This window comes from Mus musculus, chromosome 14 (assembly GCF_000001635.26).
Source record: "Mus musculus strain C57BL/6J chromosome 14, GRCm38.p6 C57BL/6J".
In the NCBI taxonomy this organism is placed as follows: domain Eukaryota; kingdom Metazoa; phylum Chordata; class Mammalia; order Rodentia; family Muridae; genus Mus; species Mus musculus.
This window is the reverse complement of record NC_000080.6, coordinates 18,092,610-18,104,432: the sequence shown is the minus strand read 5'-3', so window position 1 is coordinate 18,104,432 and position 11,823 is coordinate 18,092,610. Positions and strand designations below refer to the sequence as shown.

The window sequence follows — 11,823 nt, the reverse complement described above, 5'->3', positions numbered from 1 at the left end:
TAGGTTGGCCAGCAGGATACTTGAGGCTTTCAGGTTCTATCTCTAAGATGACAACTTGATTTTTTCCCCCTCCTTTTCCACAACAAGGAGATGGTGGCTGTTGGAGCAGACATCTCAGACAGAGATGGAAGCTACTGATGCAATCTTACTAGCTTATTCCCTTTGCTAATATAACAGGGTAGCTTTTAAATGGTGTCCCTGTGAAGAAGCAAGAGTGCTGTCAGAACAGGTCTTCAGGAGGTCTGCCTGGTAAAGATTAGGTAGAATGGCTTTGTCACCTGTTACTAAAACTCATAGAAAAAGTTGGTAAAAGAGCCCAGCTTCTTCTACTCTTGTTTCTAGAGTGTCTCTGGCTGGAAAAGAAAAAAAAAAGCCTGGATTAGTGTTGCCAGAAAAAATATAGTTGACCCAGTATTACTTACATTTCTGACATGCAGTTTTTCTTTAAGTATAACTATTTTGTGTGCTATTTGGCATGTTTGTGCACTTTTTTCTCAGTTAAATTAATTCACATTTAACTGAGGCATCTTGTACTTTTATTTGCTAAGTCTCCCACCAAGATACAAGTCTCTGCTGGACTTGAGGAGTTAAACTTATTTGAAAACTGGTTCTTTAGGGAGTAAAATACCCATGAAAGGAGTTACAGAGACAAAGTTTGGAGCTACGACGAAAGGATGGACTATCCAGAGATTACCCCACTCGGGGATCCATCCCATAATCTGCCACCAAACCCAAACACTATTGCATATGCCAGCAAGATTTTGCTGAAGGGACCCTGATGTCTCGTATGAGGCTATGCCAGTGTCTGGCAAATACAGAAGTGGATGCTCACAGTCATCTATAGGATGGAACACAGGGCCCCCACTGGAGAACCTAGAGAAAGCACCCAAGGAGCTGTAGGGGTCTGCAACCCTATAGGTGGAACAACAATATGAACTAACCAGTATCCCCAGAGCTGGTTGAATCCAGGTAGGCATGGTACAGCTGGAACTGAGAGTTCTACATCTTCATCTGAAGGATGCTAGCAGAATACTAGCTTCCAGGCAGCTGGGATGGGGGTCTTAAAGCCCACACCCAGAGTAGTACACCCACTCCAAAGATAGTGCCACTTGCTGGACTGAGCATATGCAGAGCATTTCAGTTTCATCAGACTCACAGGCTGACTCAGGTCAAGTTTATTGGGATGTGTCTTTGTTGATGTAGATGTTGTTGATGGTGGCTCATCTTTACATTGGACTGCTAGAAATGGAGTCATGCCTAGGAGCTGAAGACCTTGAGCCATGATCTATTTCATGATCTCCCTTCTGCTGGTCTTTTTCTGAGTTTTTAATTAAGATTTTCGATCTTGGACTGTGGGTCTTTACTAGCATTCACTACCTTTCCTACTGCAGTACTGTACCATCCTCTTCACTGAGGTCCTAGTGCCTTGGCTTGACTGCCTCCTGGGTGGGCTTCACTGGCAGAGCACCACAGCTGGTATGTACCACAGACACCTCTTCTCTTCAGGAGGTTCCCTAGTGTCCAGCAACCTCCCAAAGCCTTGATGCAACAGTACCAAAGTAACTCTAGCAGCTTTTTATTTTTTTTTGACAGGGTTTCTCTGTGTAGCCCTGGCTGTCCTGGAACTCACTCTGTAGACCAGGCTGGCCTCGAACTCAGAAATCCGTTTGCCTCTGCCTCTCAAGTGCTGGGATTAAAGGCATGAGCCAACATGTCTGGCCGCTTATTATGTACTTCAAGCTTGCCTTGAACTCACTATGCTGCCCAAGATAGCTTCATGTGTTAGAATTATAGTAATATATCCTCACATCAGCCTTTATAAATGCCTGTAACCATTTATCACCAGAGCTCTCTCTATTTACCTTTTGCCTTTCCTATCTATGACTTTCTGCATCCTCCACCACTTGGATATTTTCTGTCACCGTACTCAGCTTCTCTTCCTTAGGAACAAACTCACTGCTACTGTCTTTTAAACAGTCTCAAATTAGCTGCTTATATTTCTGTTAACTGATGTGTTACATTGGCAGCACTCTGGAATGAACTTGAAAGTCATTTTCACTGTTACCATTTCTTTTAAGCCCTTTGGAATGGCCGGTCCATCTTGGCTAGTGAAAGGAGAGACTCTTCTAATCACTATTGTGTGATGGAGAGAACTTTCTCGAATGTAGTTGATACAGAGATGGATGGGATAATCCACTCTATGCATTTTAAACATCAGCTTTCATTTTGGCTCATTCTTCTGTGTCCTTCTGGGTTCCCAACATGTCCAGTTCCACTGGAACTGAAGCCTGGAAAGAACCAGGCCCAGGACTGGGCTTACTTAATGGGCATGTGTTGGGCTTTTCTAACACCTTTGCAGACATTCTTTTTAAGTCATAGCCAGAGCACCTTGGTGACTGACCTTGGTGTGAGCTTTTGTATTAGCTAGCTGCTGTGTGTCCCATGATGACTTTTTCTTCCAAGATGCATTCCCCAGCCTGTCATTGGCTTGTTCCTTAGGGATAGAAAGCCATTCTCTAGTGCAAGATTCCTTTTGTTATGAACCCAGGCTTACTTCCTACTGTGGATTCCACAAGAGTTCCTCAGGACTCACTACACTAGATCTGAGCAAATGCATTTCACCCCGTCCTGGTAGTGTTCTTGTAGACACAGGACTCCCTGCCTTTTCAGGCTGACTCTGAGGACCATTCAAGTCACACTGTGTGAGTGAGGCTAGTGAAGGCACTTGCAGGTCAGTGTGATAGAAAGTGCTTGCTTTGTCTACCCCCAATCTGCTAGTACATTTGTGCTACTACTAATAAAGTATTTCCAAATAAATGCTTGCAATTCAAACATATGCCCTTGAACATATTATCAAGTGCTCTACCATTGAGCTATGTCCTGAGTCCCCACAAAACCTCTGTCTATTTACTTGGAGATGTTAGGTTGGGATTTTACTGAGCTCTCTCTGCAGTTTATAAAACATTTTTTCATAGACAGACTCACTAGGTATAGAGCCTAGGCAGGCTTGAATTTGCAATCCTCCTAAGCATCCTAAGTAGTTACTTTACTTAGTCACAGACCTACCCCACTTCTTCTCCCAGGATTGTACTTTCCTAGAGCTTATTATTTTCTTTAATAAGGCCTGAGTATCTATCCTTCCATCTTCTTAGCCATGATATCATCAAAGCAGTTGACCAGAAAGCATTTTTTAAAAAGAGCATCAGAAACAGATTTAATTATGATTTAACTATGCAGAAAAATTTAAAAACTAAGACTTATACATGGTGTATTACAAAGGACACCTAAAAAAGTATAATAGTAATTAGTGCACAATTCCATTGATAAAATTAGGATACAAGGACCAGACATACAATTATTTGTTCTAATTTATAACTGATAAGTCATTCTGTTATACCAACTGAAATAAAGTTTTAAGCAGAAGTGATTATGGCCATACACACTTTTACTTCCCCCTTTGAAACTGGGGGAGCTTTACTTTATCCAAACAGACGTGATAGCTCTACCAACAGATTCATTTTTACAAAACAGGTCTGTAGAACTACAAACCTTCTGTCCAGAAAGCAATTTAGAGGGTTCTGAAAGAGCAAGTTGGGAGTTGGGGATGAGGCTTAATTGGTAACACACTTGCCTAGCATGCCCAAAGTCATAGGTTGGATACCCAATATACATAAAACTAGGTGTAGCAATGCCTGTAATTTCAGCACCTGGGAGGTACAGGTAGGAGGATCAGAAGTCCAATGTCATCTTTATAGTGAATTCAAGGCCAGCATGGCTTACAAGAGACCCTGCCTCAACAAACAAATAAATAAACAAACAAACATCAAAATGTACAGATGTGGCATAGACTGAGAGGAAGACTGGTAAGTGGGGAGCTCGTCCAAGTGGTTCTTCCTCTGTGTTAGCTGCTTGGAGCTGCCGGACCCTTGAACATTTATCTTAAGCTTTGTCCCTGTAATCCTTCACGTCTCAAGAATCATTAAGAGCTGAGTTGTATAGATGACTGGTATTTTCCTTGACTCAAGGCTGGTTTTCATTTGCATACTTTCCCTGCCTTGGTGGTTTGTAATCTGAGCTATCTTTGAGTCACTTTTCTTTCTTAACTTTCATGTCCTCCTTTCTAGATCACTATCATGTCTGCCACTAGTCCTCTGCAAATGGGCACATAAGATGGTAGCTCAGATGTCTGGGTGTTTGTTCTGTGATCCTATGAAACCAGGTTGCATTCCAGTTCCTTTAACAATTAGCTGAATAGCCTTGGCAAAAGTCTCAGCTTTCTCATTTGAAAATGAGGACAATTACTATCTGCTCCTTTTTGTTTCAGAGACAGCCACATCTTCTCGTGCAGTGTCAGCCTCATCCTGTAGACAAGATGGTGAAGGTCGGTGTGAACAAATTTGGCCATATTGGGTGTCTGGTTATCAGGGCTGCCTTCTGCTATGCACTTGGCACAGTGGAGATTGATGCCATCAACGGCCCATTCATTGACCTCAACAACATGGTCTACATGTCCTTGTATGACTTTACCCATGGCAAATTCAACTACACAGTCAAGGCTGAGAATAGGAAGCTTGTCATCAACAGAAAGCCCATCACCATCTTTCAGGAGTAAGATCCCACTAACGTCAAATGGGGTGATGTGGTGCTGAGTATGTTGTGGAGTCAACTGGTATCTTCATCACCATAAAGAAGGCTGGGGCTCATTTGATGAGCAGGGCTAAAAGGGTCATCATCTCTGCCTCTTCTGATGGTGATCCCATGTTTGTGATGTGTGTGAACCATGAGAAATATAGCAACTTACTCAAGATTGTCAGCAATGCATCCTGTACTACCAACTGGTTAGCCTCCCTGGCCAAGGTCATCCATGACAACTTTGGCATCATAGAAGGGCTCATGACCATGATACTTGCCATCACTGCCACTCAGAAGACTGTGGATAGCTCCTTTGGAAAGCTGTGGCATGATGGTCTTGGGGCTGCTCAGAACACCATCCCTGCATCCACTGATGCTGCCAAGGCTGTAGACAAGGTCATCCCAGAGATGATCGGGAAGCCCACTGGCATGGCCTTCCTTGTTCCTACCCCTAGTGTATCTGTTATGGATCTGACATATTACCTGGAGAAACCTGACAAGTATGATGACATTAAGAGGTGGCAAAGCAGGCATCTAAGGGCCCACTGAAGTGCATCCTGGGCTACGCTGAGGACAAGGTTGTCTCCTGTGACTTCACCAACAATTCTCACTCTTCCACCTCATGATTTACATGTCCTCCAAGGAGTAAGAAACTTTGGACTATCAACTCCAGCAAGGACACTGAGAGCCTAAAGAAAGGCCCTCAGTTGCTGAGGAGTCCCTGTCCCAATTTGGCCTACCTACTCTCTTGAATACCATTAATAAACTTAATTGCACCAAAAAGTGAGGACAATTACTTCCTAGGGATGTATGATAACAAATGTAGTATCCAACATAAAATGAACTCTGTAATGCTAGGGAAGGTGACTCCTCAATTATATGGGAACTGGCTTCCAATTTTTGTCAAACTTAAATATAGATAGTATAATGAGTTGGGCATAATCTAATCAACAGAATTCTCTCTGATCAGAGCCTTCAGTATTCTGTACCCTCTGTGCTTTCTGATAGAACTTGCTCTGGCCAATGACATCATAGCAATATTGCCCCAAGGAGACACTTTGGGGCTTGTACCTGCATTTGAGCCTAGGCAAGAAGTGACAAATTACCTGACAGAGTGCAACATAAACTGCAAAATTACAGACATTAGAGGTGATAAATTGCTGTTAAGTCACTGACTGTGGAGTCGGTGTGGCTCTCAGAGTTGTCTATATTGAGGTAAGGGGCTTCTTATGCCTTTAAGGTATAACACAATTTCAGGACTCTTTCTAGATTTTGGTGATCTCAATATGGTTATAGCCACTCCAATTGAGGTCAGTGCTCCCAGCATTAGGGCTCCTCATCCCACCACCATTTTGGTTGATTCTAGTTAACTGACTGTGGGCCGAAAAACATGCTGATTTTTATCTTCTTTATACAGATTTCTATCTTCTTTGAATTTGTCCTAGAAGTTAAAATAAGGCAGGAACAAGTTTATTGTAGGCAGTAGGAAAAGGGCCCATGCTGAAGACCACAAATTGCTCACACATGTTGCAATGAAAACAGATGTTAAAATGAAACATGGTTAAAGTAGCCAGGCTGGGAATCCCAAGGAAACTTTGTTAAGAAGGCTAGCAGCTGGGTATGAGATGGCCAAACCGACCTGGTATGAGGCAGACAGGCCCTAAGAGGCAAAGGTAGTGTGGCCTGGTTAGCCGTCTGCATTCTAACTGCCTCCCATGACCCTCCTTTTTCACAGAAGACATAGAAGGTACTGTAGCCATTCTAATGCTATCATTTCCCACACAGTTAATGGTACCAGGGTCCATAGTGAGTGTGAGTGGCTTCTAACAAGAAGCTTCTATCTGTTCCCAACAGAGGCCTCCAGATCCTTCCATAGACAAGGAACTAAATATGAGATAACCAAGACAGATGGCAGCTACATCGTGAAAGCTGTAAAAGAATCAACTCTCTGCCATGGTAAAACTGTAAGCTACTCACATGAACATGAGAAGAAAGACCATTTAGTTCAATTATCAGTTAACAAGGCACATGCTGGGCTGATAATGGCAATAACAAGTAAGGCCAGAAGCTAATAAAATAGGAGTCAGGATGTAGAAATAGAAGGTGCCAGTTACTTTTAATAGGCAACACGTGAACCAAGCACAGCCATTTCCCTGGTTGGGCCCATGGAACAAGATAGAGCATGGACCCTGTAAGTGCTCAATAATGAAATTCCTCAGTCTTTGTCAAGTTTCAAGTTCTATAAAATTCCCCACACAAAGCCAGACATGGTGGACACACCATTCACACACTCCAGCTCTCAGGAGGTAGAGCCAGGCAGATCTATGAGTTTGAGGCCAGTTGGGTCTAGATAGTTCCAGTCTAGTCCAGGCTACATAGTGAGATATGGCTCAAAAACAGAACCCATAGACAAAAAGGTTCAGTGGCCTTTTCCTTCCTTAGGAACCCTGCCCACTCAGGAATTTGCTCTCACTTTCATTAGTTTTTCATTTTTTAAAAAAACTTCTCTTAGAGAAGCTTGTTTCTCCTTTGCTTACTGCTGGAGAGCCTGCGTCTTCACTTTCATTGACATGAAAGAACAAACACAAGAGCCACTTTGTCAGATTGGCTTCTGATGGCTGTTGAGTTTCCTATTCCTTAAGCCTTGGTTCAAACACAATTGGATCAAGAAGGGCCCTAGTATTCTCAGAGCTACACTGAAACTTTTAAAGCGAAGGACAGATTGTACTCTTCCCTGCTTTTACTGAAGGTAATTTTTTCACATATGTTCTGATTAGAGCATCCCCTCCCTCTACTCCTCCCAGCTCCTCCCTGCCTCCCTACCCATCTAGATCCACTCTCTTTCTGTCTCTCTTAGAGAACAAACAGGCTTCTAAGAGATAAGAATAAAATAAGATATGGTAAGCAAAAACTAATACATTAAAATTGTACAAAACAAACACAACTAAAAGAGCCCAAGAGAAAGCCCAAGAAACAGGGACCCACTCATTCACACACTCAGGAACCCCACAGAACCACTAAACTGGAAGCCATAATACAGTGTACAGAGGATCTGGTGCAGACCCATGCAGGCCCTGTGAATGCTGTTGCAGTCTCTGTGAGTCCATATGAGTTTTGATCATCTTGGTCTTGAGGCCCTTGTTCTCCTGGTGTCCTCCATTCCCTTTGGTTCTTACATTCTTCACACCTCCTCTTCCATGGGATTTCCTGATCCCTGAGGAGAGGGATTTGAATGAGACATTCCATTTAGGGCTGAGTGTTTCAAGGACTCTGCATAATGTCTGGCTGTGGGTCTCTGTATTTGTTCCCTTCTGTTGTAGGAAGCCTCTATGATGAGGGCTGTATGTGGCACTGATCTATGAGTACAGCAGAATAGCATTAGGAGTCTATATATATATCAATATTATTTGGATTTACCCTAGATCCTTGGACTATCTACTCTCAGTCACCCAAGCAGTGTCAGGTGTGGGTTCCGCACTGATTTCTGTAGTGGCTGGACAAGTTGGTACATCTACCTGCAACAAATGAGTGTTCCCTTTGCTCCCCAACCTCGAAAGCATGAACTAACTTGTGTTTTGATCTTAGCCATTTTGATAGGTGTAAGATGAAATCTCAAAGTAGTCTTGATTTACATTTATAGATAGTTAAGGACACTGAACATTTCTTAAAGTGTCAGCCATTTGTGTTTTCTTTTTCTTTTTTCTTTTTGTTTGCTACAGCGAGAGAATCTTATTTTTATGAGAGACATCACAAGGCACTCTCATCAGTGATGCTTCTTATCATCATTCTGGAAATCCAGGAAATATTCAGCCCCCAAAGTTACCACAAACACAGCAAACCCCCATTTGAATCCTTTTAATATTATGCTCATGAAGGTGATGTTGCCTGCAAAGCCGTCCATGTATCTTCAAGCCTCATTGCGAGCCATGGATCCCTCAGCCCTCGGGCAGCAAGTTTCTTCTGCATCGTTTCTAATGTCATCCCTTCAATTTTCTACTGTCTGTAATTTGGAAGTTCCATTTTACCATGTCCATGTCCATGTTCATGTCCATGTTCATATCCGTGTCCAACAGCCATGTCGACAACAATCTGACCTCCTAGGACACTCAATATTCAATCTTCCAGCCAGAGCCAACTGGAAACAAACCAATTTGTGTTTTCTATTTAGATCTATACCCCATTTTAAATTAGATGATTTGTTTTTTTCATACCTAGTTTCTTGAGTTCTTTATATATTTTGTATATTAGCCTTCTATTGGATCTGTAGTTGGTAAAAAAAAAAAAAAAGTCTTTCCTCATCCTGTAACCTTCTTTGTACAAATGATGGTGTACTTTGTCATGCAGATGATTTTCAGTTTCATGACATTGCATTTATTGTTCATCTTACTGCCTGCTCTAAAGGTGTTCTGTTGAGAAAGTCTGTGTGAATGAGTTCAAGTCTATTCCCCATTTTCTCTTCTACCAGGTTCAGTGTATCTGGTTTTATGTTGAGGTCTGTTTTGGTCTATTTGAAGTTGAGTTTAATACAGGGTGATCAATATGGATCTATTTGCAGACTTCTACATGCAGTTATCCAGCTTGACCAACACCATTTGTGTTTTTTCCAGTGTGTATTTCTGGGTTCTTTACCAAAAAATCAGATGTCTGTCTATAGGTGTGAGGATTGCTGTTTGGGGCTTTAATGCTATGCCATTGACAAATGTGTCATGATGTAAACATCATGCTGTTTTAATTAATATAGTTTTGTAATACAACAAGAAATTGACAATAGTAGGTCCTCCAACAATTTTTTATTGTTTCTCTTTCTTTCTTTCTTTCTTTCTTTCTTTCTTTCTTTCTTTCTTTCTTTTTCTTTTTCTTTTTTTTAGCTATCCTGGACTATTTTTTATCTTTTCATATGAAGCTGAGAATAGTACTTTTTTTTTTGGATGTAATTTTATTTCATCTGAATTTATTTATTTTTTTCTTAATGGGTATTTATTTCATTTACATTTCCAATACTATCCCAAAAGTCCACCACAACCTCCCACACCCACTCCCCCACCCACCCACTCCCACTTCTTGACACTGGCGTTCCCCTGTACTGAGGCATATAAAGTTTGCATGACCAATGGGCTTCTCATTCCACTAATGCACTGATGGCCGACTAGGCCATCTTCTGATACATATGCAGCTAGAGACATGAGCTCGGAGGGGGGGGGGTACCGGTTAGTTCATATTGTTGTTCCACCTATAGGGTTTCAGATCCCTTTAGCTCCTTGGGTACTTTCTCTAGCCCCGTGATCCATCCAATAGCTGACTGTGAGCATCCACTTCTGTGTTTGCCAGGCCCCGGCCTAGTCTCACAAGAGACAGCTATATCAGGGTCTTTTAAGCAAAATCTTGCTAGTGTATGCAATGGTGTCAGCATTTGGAAGCTGATTAATGGATGGATCCCTGGGTATGGCAGTCTCTAGATGGTCCATACTTTTGTCTCAGCTCCAAACTTTGTCTCTGTAACTCCTTCCATGGGTGTTTTGTTTCCAATTCTAAGAAGGGGCAAAGTGTCCACACTTTGGTTTTCATTCTTCTTGAGCTTCTAGGTGTGCTGTCAGTCTGCTAGTGTATGCTCTCTCTAGCTTCTTTTTGGAGGCACTCAGAGCTATGAGTTTTCCTCTTAGGACTGCCTTCATTGTGTCCCATAAGTTTGGGTATGTTGTGGCTTCATTTTCATTAAACTCTAAAACGTCTTTAATTTCTTTCTTTATTACATCCTTGACCAAGGAATCATTAAGTTCCAAGAACACATCAAAACAATCATCCATCCTGACAAAGTAGGATTCATTCCAGCGATGCAGGAATGGTTCAATATACAAAAATCCATCAACGCAATCCAGTATATAAATAAACTCAAAGACAAAAACCACATGATCATTTCATTAGATGCGGAGAAAGCATTTGACAAAATCCAACACCCATTCATAATAAAAGTCTTGGAAAGATCAGGAATTCAAGGCCCATACCTAAACTTGATAAAAGCAATCTACAGCAAACCAGTAGCCAACATCAAAGTAAATGGTGAGAAGCTGGAAGCAATCCCACTAAAATCAGGGACTAGATAAGGCTGCCCACTTTCTCCCTACCTATTCAACATTGTACTTGAAATCCTAGCCAGAGCAATTCGACAACAGAAGGAGACCAAGGGGATACAAATTGGAAAGGAAGAAGTCAAAATATCACTACTTGCAGATGATACGATAGTATGTATAAGTGACACTAAAAATTCCACCAGAGAACTCCTAAACCTGATAAACAGCTTCGGTGAAGTAGCTGGATATAAAATTAACTCAAACAAGTCAATGGCCTTTCTCTACACAAAGGATAAACAGTCTGAGAAAGAAATTAGGGAAACAACACCCTTCTCAATAGTCACAAATTATATAAAATACCTTGGTGTGACTCTAAGGAAGTGAAAGATCTGTATGATAAGAACTTCAAGTCTCTGAAGAAAGAAATTAAAGAAGATCTCAGAAGATGGAAAGATCTCCCATGCTCATGGATTGGCAGGATCAATATAGTAAAAATTGGCTATCTTGCCAAAATCAATCTACAGATTCAATGCAATTCCCATCAAAATCCCAACTCAATTCTTCAACAAATTAGAAAGGGCAATCTGAAAAATTCATCTGGAATAACAAAAAACCTAGGATAGCAAAAACTCTACTCAAGGATAAAAAAAAAAAAACCTCTGGTGGAATCACCATGCCTGACCTAAAGCTGTACTACAGAGCAATTGTGATAAAAACTGCATGGTACTGGTATAGCAACAGACAAGTAGACCAATGGAATAGAATTGAAGACCCAGAAATGAACCCACACACCTATGGTCACTTGATCTTTGACAAGGGAGCAAAAACCGTCCAGTGGAAAAAAGACAGCATTTTCAACAAATGGTGCTGGCACAACTGGCTGTTATCATGTAGAAGAATGAGAATTGATCCATTCCTATCTCCATGTACTAAGGTCAAATCTAAGTGGATTAAGGAACTCCACATAAAACCAGAGACACTGAAACTTATAGAGGAGAAAGTGGGGCAAAGCCTCGAAGATATGGGCAAAGGGGAAAAATTCCTGAATAGAACAGCAGTGGCTTGTGCTGTAAGATCGAGAATTGACAAATGGGACCTCATAAAATTGCAAAGCTTCTGTAAG

At 41.5% G+C, this 11,823-nt stretch overlaps 2 pseudogenes; one reads left to right on the top strand and one right to left on the bottom strand.

The window, feature by feature from the left end:
- Gm6773 (predicted gene 6773) lies at nt 4,355-5,410 on the top strand (annotated as a pseudogene).
- Nucleotides 8,344-8,789, bottom strand: Gm19290 (predicted gene, 19290; annotated as a pseudogene).